The sequence below is a fragment of the Salvelinus alpinus genome, chromosome 12, assembly GCF_045679555.1.
Source record: "Salvelinus alpinus chromosome 12, SLU_Salpinus.1, whole genome shotgun sequence".
NCBI lineage: Eukaryota > Metazoa > Chordata > Actinopteri > Salmoniformes > Salmonidae > Salvelinus > Salvelinus alpinus.
The window spans coordinates 18288834-18296303 of record NC_092097.1 but is presented as its reverse complement, the minus strand read 5'-3'; the positions used below and the strand labels follow the sequence as shown (position 1 = coordinate 18296303).

The window sequence follows — 7470 nt, the reverse complement described above, 5'->3', positions numbered from 1 at the left end:
AACTTGGGTCAAACGTCTCCATTAGCCTTCCACAAGCTTCCCATAATAAGTTGGGTGAATTTTGGCCCATTCCTCCTGACAGAGCTGGTGGAACTGAGTCAGGTTTGTAGGCCTCCTTGCTCGCACACGCTTTTTCAGTTCTGCCCACACATTTTCTACAGGATTGAGGTCAGGGTTTTGTGATGGCCACTCCAATACCTTGACTTTGTTGTCCTTAAGCCATTGTCCCACAACTTTGGAAGTATGCTTGGGGTCATTGTCCATTTGGAAGACTCATTTGCGAGCAAGCTTTAACTTCCTGACTGATGTCTTGAGATGTTGCTTCAATATATCCACATAATTTTACCTCCTCATGATGCCATCTATTTTGTGAAGTGCACCAGACCCTCCTGCAGCAAAGCACCCCCACAACATGATGCTGCCACCCCCGTTCTTCACGGTTGGGATGGTGTTCTTAGGCTTGCAAGCGTCCCCCTTTTTCCTCCAAACATAATGATGGTCATTATGGCCAAAGAGTTCTTTTTTTTGTCCCCATGTGCAGTTGCAAACCGTAGTCTGGATTTTTTATGGTGGTTTTGGAGCAGTGGCTTCTTCCTTGCTGAGCGGCCTTTCAGGTTATTGCGATATAGGACTCATTTTACTGTGGATGTAGATACTTTTGTACCTGTTTCCTCCAGCATCTTCACAAGGTTTTTTGCATTGTTCTGGGATTGATTTGCACATTTTTCACCAAAGTACGTTCATTTCCAGGAGACAGAATGCGTCTCCTTCCTGAGTGGTATGACAGCTGCGTGATCCCATGGTGTTTATACTTGCGTACTATTGTTTGTACAGATGAAAGTGGTACCTTCAGGCATTTGGAAATTGCTCCCAAGGATGAACCAGACTTGTGGAGGTTTACCATTTTTGGAGGTCTTGGCTGATTTCTTTTGATTTTCCCATGATGTCAAGCAAAGAGGCACTGAGTTTGAAGGTAGGCCTTGAAATACATCCACAGGTACACCTCCAATTGACTCAAATTATGTCAATTAGCCTAACAGAAGCTTCTAAAGCCATGACATAATTTTCTGGAATTTTCCAAGCTGTTTAAAAGGCAGTCAACTTAGTGTATGTAAACTTCTGACCCAATAGTGAATAGTGAATTTTAAGTGAAATAATCTGTATGTAAACAATTGTTGGAAAAATGACTTGTGTCATGCACAAAGTAGATGTCCTAACCGACTTGCCAAAACTATAGTTTGTTTACAAGAAATTTGTAGAGTGGTTGAAAAACAAGTTTTAATGACTCCAACCTAAGTGTATGTAAACTTCTGACTTCAGCTGTTACTGAATGCATTAGTTAGCTTAGGCTTTAATAGTACATCAAAGTCCATTACCTAATTAATACTTTACTGTTCATTTTTTTCATTTAAAGACCCAGTGCAGTCAAAACCTATGTTTTTCTGTGTTTTATATCGATTTCCTCACTATGAGGTTTGAATAATACTGTGACATTGTGAAAATTATGATAATGCCCTTTTAGTGTAAGAGCTGTTTGAAATGTTGGTGGGATGGAGTTTTGGCCTGCCCGGTGACATCACCAGGGGGGTAAGTTAGGTACATTGCGGTAGGCTACTTAATTGTTACCCAGCAATGATTTCATTTTGAGATAAAAACATCTGCATTGGACCTTTACGTTTTTTGTTTCTGTGGTTTAACATAAATCACAGTAGTTTCACAGTTCCAGTATATTCCCAACATGTTTATCTCTGATTTTGTGCTGCTTGCTTTGCTTGACAGTGGGCTTTTCAACTATTCTTATTGAGGCGGCTGGTTTCCCAACTCTACTGCTGGGAAGTAATGCAGTCCATGGGGATGTCACCCCTGGAGCTCCCCACACAGAGGAAGATAACCTAAACAGGATCAAATCCAGGGTAGAAGGGTGAAGGCACTATAACCGACCCTGAATCAGGGGTAGAGATGTGGGTTGACAACTTACTGTGTCTGGCCGCTCTGGCTGTGGCCCTCTCCTTACCTACCTTCTCTGATGGAGCTGCACTACATGTGTTGTCAGCTTCTAACCTGCTGCATGTGGGCAGTAATGAGAACATCTTCGTGGAGTCTCAGGACAATACAGGAGGTTCCCTGAACGTAAAGATCATGGTGAAGAACTATACTACCCAGAACAAACTGCTGGCCTCCAAATGAGTAGTTATGAATGCTGCACCACTTACAGGCTCTGACACAACTGTTAATCTCAGAGAGGGACCACTTTGTGGATGACTCCAAGCAGAAGCAGTATGTGGTCCTGCAGGCCCTGTTCCCTGACCACATCCTGGAGAAAGTTGTCTTGTTCTCCTATCAGTTTGGATACATCTTCACCCATACTGACAAGACCATTTACACAGCGGCCAGCACCGTCTACTACAGAGTGCTCTGTATGACTCCTGGCCTGGAGCCTCTGACAAGGGAGATCTTTGAGGACAAGGAAGTCGCCAAGAACAAAGATATCACCGACTCTGTGGAGATCAGGACACCTGACAGCATAACCATCTTCAGGGAAATCATCAACCCATACAAGGGAGTCAGTTCTGGAATGTTCCATCTCCCTGAGATTGTCAGCTTCGGGACATGGCATGTGGTCACGAGGTTGCAGAGCACTCCTCAGAAGACCTCATCTGACTTTGAGTTCAAGGAGTATGTTCTGGACAGCTTCGAGGTTAGTTTGACCCCAGCTAAAGCCTTCTTCTACGAGGACAAATCTCTGACAGTTGATATCCTTGCCAAGTATCTATATAGTAAGGAAGTGACAGGGACAGGCTATGTGGTGTTTGAGGTCATCACAAGAGAGAACAAAAAGATGAGCTTCCGCCGGCTTTCGGCAGTGGGTAGAGATCAGAGAAGGTAAAGGAGTGTGTCGTCTGAATACATCACACAGACTTTCATAGACATCCATCAACTGGTCAGCCAGTCCACTACGTGTCAGTCAGTGTGTTAACAGAGAGAGGGGGTGAGATCGTGGAGGCAGAGAAGAGAGGGATCCCGATCGTCACTTTGCCATACACCATCCTCTTCAAGAGAACACCCAAATACTTCAAACCTGGCATGCCCTTTGACTCGGTTTACATTACAAATCCTGACAACTCTCCAGCCAATGGAGTGGAGATCTTTGTGAAGACCAAGGACCCGGCTATCCTCCCCACCAGACAGGCTGAGGCCAGCATGAAGGCTCTCCCCTACAGGACTTCCACCAAGAATTTCTTCCATGTCGGGGTTGACTCAAATGATCTGAAGATAGGAGACACCATTAAGATCAACCTGAACCTTGGATGCCTCCCCATACAGAACCATGACCTTACATACATGTTCCTGAGCAGAGGTCTGCTGGTGAACGAAGGAAGATTCAAGAGACAGAGCAGCGCACTGGTGACACTGTCGGTTCCCATTTCCAAGGAGATGCTTCCGTCGTTACGTATTGTAGCGTACAACCATGTCGGAACAGCTGACCTGGTGGCAGACTCTGTCTGGGTTGACGTAAAGGTCTCATGCATGGACTCACTGAAAGTGACGTCGACCAGGCCCAATGCATCCTGTATGCCTTGTAGGGTTTTCAGTCTGACCATCACTGGAGACCCAGGATCTAGAGTGGAACTGGTGGCTGTAGACAAGGGAGTCTACATTCTCAACAACAAACACTGTATTACACAGACCAAGAACTGGAACGCAATAGAAAAGCATGATACAGGCTAGGCTGTACAGCTGGAGGAGGAGCAGACATTATGGGGGTGTTCTGGGATGCTGGTCTGGTATTTGAGACGGATACTCCTAAAGGGACTAGGATCAGAACAGACCCCAGCTGTCCTGATAGTGACAGGCAGAGATGAGCAGTGACCATCAGGTCAAAGTTATCCTCCACAATTACAGCAAAGACCCCATCACTGTGCGTGTGGAGCTGATGGAAATTGCGAGGTGTGCAGCTCAGCTAGCAAGAAGGGTAATTACAGTCAGGAAGTGAACATGTCCAGCTGGGTCGTCCCGTGTCATTATCCCTGTTAAGCTAGGCATGCTCTCCATCGAGGTCAAGGCTTCAGTGAAAAACTCCTATGACAATGGGGTTAAGAGGGACCTGTGCATTGTGGCTGAGGGAGTGCTAGTCAAGAAGGAAACCATCATACTCCTGAACCCTGCTAAACATGGTGGGGAGCAGACGGCACACATACCCAGTGGAGTGCCTAGGAACCAGGTGCCAAACTCTGATGCTGTCACACTGATCAGTGTGCTGGTGGAGCAGGCCGTCAGTGGAGACTAACTGGGCAATCTGATAGTTCAGCCAGTCGGGAGTGGGGAAGAGATCATGATATACATGACCCTGCCTGTCATTGCTACACACTACCTGGACAACACCAAAAAGTGTGAGGAAATTGGCTTGGACAAACGAAACACAGCCATCAAGTACATCAACATAGAGCTGCCATACCGTACATATGATGGCCCCTACACTGCCTGGGTCAGCAGACAGAGCAGCACCTGGCTGACAGTGTATGTAGCGAAGGTGTTTGCCATGTCCAGTACTCTGATCAGTGTTCAGGAGAAAGTGCTCTGTACTGCAGTCAAGTGGCTGATCCTGCACACACAACAGCCTGATGGCATCTTCAGTGAGTTTGCTCCGGTCATTCATGCAGAGATGACGGGTAACATGAGGGGGTCGGACAGTGACACCTCAATGACAGCCTTCGTTCTCATCACCATGCAAGAGGCAAGCTCACTGTGTGAGCATCCTGTCAACAGCCTACCAGGTAGTATGATTAAGGCAGTAACGTACCTGGAGAGGCATCTGGCGACCCTAAATAACCCCTATGCTGTAGCTATGACCTCCTATGCTCTGGCCAATGCAGGAAAACTCAACAAGGAGACCCTACTGAAGTTCGCATCTCCACAGCTGGACCCCTGGCCAGTACCTGATGGTAATCAGTACACTCTGAAGGCCACATTGTACGCCCTGCTGGCCGTGGTCAAGGTGAAGGCCATCGAAGAGGCCGGCCACATCGTCAAGTGGCTCAACAAGCAGAACAAGGTGGGAGGGGGATACGGATCCACACAGTCCACCATTATGGTGTTCCAGGCTGTGGCTGAGTATTGGAGCAACGTGAAGGAACGGAAGGACATTGACCTGAACATCCACATAGAAGTGGCCGACAGAGCATCAGTTGCCAAGTGGTCCATTAACAACAAGAACCAGATCCTCAATCATAATGACAAGGTCAACGCCATAGACAAGAACCTGACAGTAAAAGACTGAGGAAATTGTGAGGCGACTGTCAGTGGTGAAGCTGTACTATGCCCAGCCAGAGGAAAAGGGCAGTGACCTCTCTCTCACCCTCACTAAGATGGACAAAACAAGCCACGAGGATGCCAAGGAGTTGTTCATGCTCACTATTCAGATGGTTTATCGTAACTTGGAGAGAGACGCAACCTTTTCTGTCCTGGACATCGGCTTGCTGACAGGCTTCATCGTAGATGCAGACGATCTGAAAAAGTTGCCATAGGGGAGGGAGCGCTACATAGAGAAATTTGAGAGGGATAAAGTTCTGTCTGAAAGAGGCTCTCTCTATAAGGGCACAGGGCGAGACCTAGATGCAGACACGGGAGGCAGATGGTTAGAGTCTCTGATATTTATTAGCATCCAAGGGGCAGGCAAGAGAATGGTCATGGACAGGCAAAAAGATCATAACAAGGTCAGAGTCCAGGAGGTACAGAGTGGCAGGCAGGCTCGAGGTCAGGGCAGGCAGTATGGTCAGGCAGGCGGGTTCAGAGTCAGGGCAGGCAAGGGTCAAAACCGGGAGGACTAGCAAAAGAGATAAGAAAAAGCAGGAGCACGGGAAAAACACGCTGGTTGACTTGACAAGACAAACTGGCACAGAGAGACAGGAAACACAGGGATAAATACACCAGGGAAAATAAGCGACACGTGGAGGGGGCGAAGACAATCACAAGGACAGGTGAAACAGATCAGGGTGTGACACTCTCATCCTATATATGGATTAAGGTATCCCATAAGCTAGCAGACAAAATATATTTTGAGATCCACAGTTCTAAAGCCAGCTGCCATCTCTGTATACGAGTACTACAATCAGAAGGACTGTGTGAAGTTCTACCACCTACAGAGGGAGGATGGTTCCCCGAGCAGACTGTCGTGTATGTGTGCTGAAGAGCACTGCAGTATGCAGAAGAAAGTTGAGTCACAGAGTGGGTGATGACGGACCGCTGCAATACAAGTACGATCTAGGAAAACAGACATGGATAGAGGACTGGCCCTCACAATCAGACTGCCAGTCCAGAGACTACAGAGAAGTCTGTCTAGGAGGAGTTTCTGTCTATAGAGGAGTTTCTCAACCAGATCACGACCTTCGGTTGCCCTGTCTAGTTTCTCTTCTTGTTTTGTTATATTTCCATTTGTGTTCACCAAACGTACAGTAGACACAGTCAGTAAGCTACTTACTGTGCCCTATCATAACTCATTGGAACACAAAACATATAGTTAGAGGAGTTTGACCACTTGGAATATATTCTGTCAGAAACTGACCAGTTAATTATGTACACTGTGCATTGTGCATAATAAAACCATTTGGAGAAATAAAAAATAAACATCAATCTGTTTCAGCTACAAACTGTAGCTGAAACAGACTGACTCAACTTAGATTGTTTGTCTAAAGACTTATGATATTTGTACTTTTTGAGCTATAACCATTTACATTTGCATAAAAGCTCCATAAACATCAAAGGGACATTTTGGAATCACCACTGCTAATGATCCGTTTCAGCTACAAACTCCAACCCAACGTTGAAATGTGCAGTCTGACTCAACATACAGTGGCTTGCAAAAGTATTCACCCCCTTTGGCATTTTTCCTATTTCGTTGCCTTACAACCTGGAATTAAAATTGATTTTTGGGGGGTTTGTATCATTTGATTTACACAACATGCCTACCACTTTGAAGATGCAAAATATTTGTTATTGTGAAACAGACAAGAAATAAGACAAAAAAACGGAAATCTTGAGCGTGCATAACTATTCACCCCCCCAAAGTCAATACTTTGTAGAGCCACCTTTTGCAGCAATTACAGCTGCAAGTCTCTTGGGGTATGTCTCTATATGCTTGGCACATCTAGCCACTGGGATTTTTGCCCATTCTTCAAGATAAAACTGCTCCAGCTCCTTCAAGTTGGATGGATTCCGCTGGTGTACAGCAATCTTTAAGTCACACCACAGATTCTCAATTGGATTGAGATCTGGGCTTTGACTAGGCCATTCCAAGACATTTAAATGTTTGCCCTTAAACCACTTGAGTGTTGCTTTAGCAGTATGCTTAGGATCATTGTCCTGCTGGAAGGTGAACGTCCATCCCAGTCTCAAATCTCTGGAAGACTGAAACAGATTTCCCTCAAGAGTTTCCCTGTATTTAGCGCCATCCATCATTCCTTCAATTCTGAC

General features: G+C 46.0%; 1 pseudogene; it reads left to right on the top strand.

Moving 5' to 3' along the window:
• The first annotated feature begins 1959 nt into the window (after positions 1-1959).
• Positions 1960-6233, top strand: LOC139535257 (complement C3-like; annotated as a pseudogene).
• The last annotated feature ends 1237 nt before the right edge of the window (positions 6234-7470 follow it).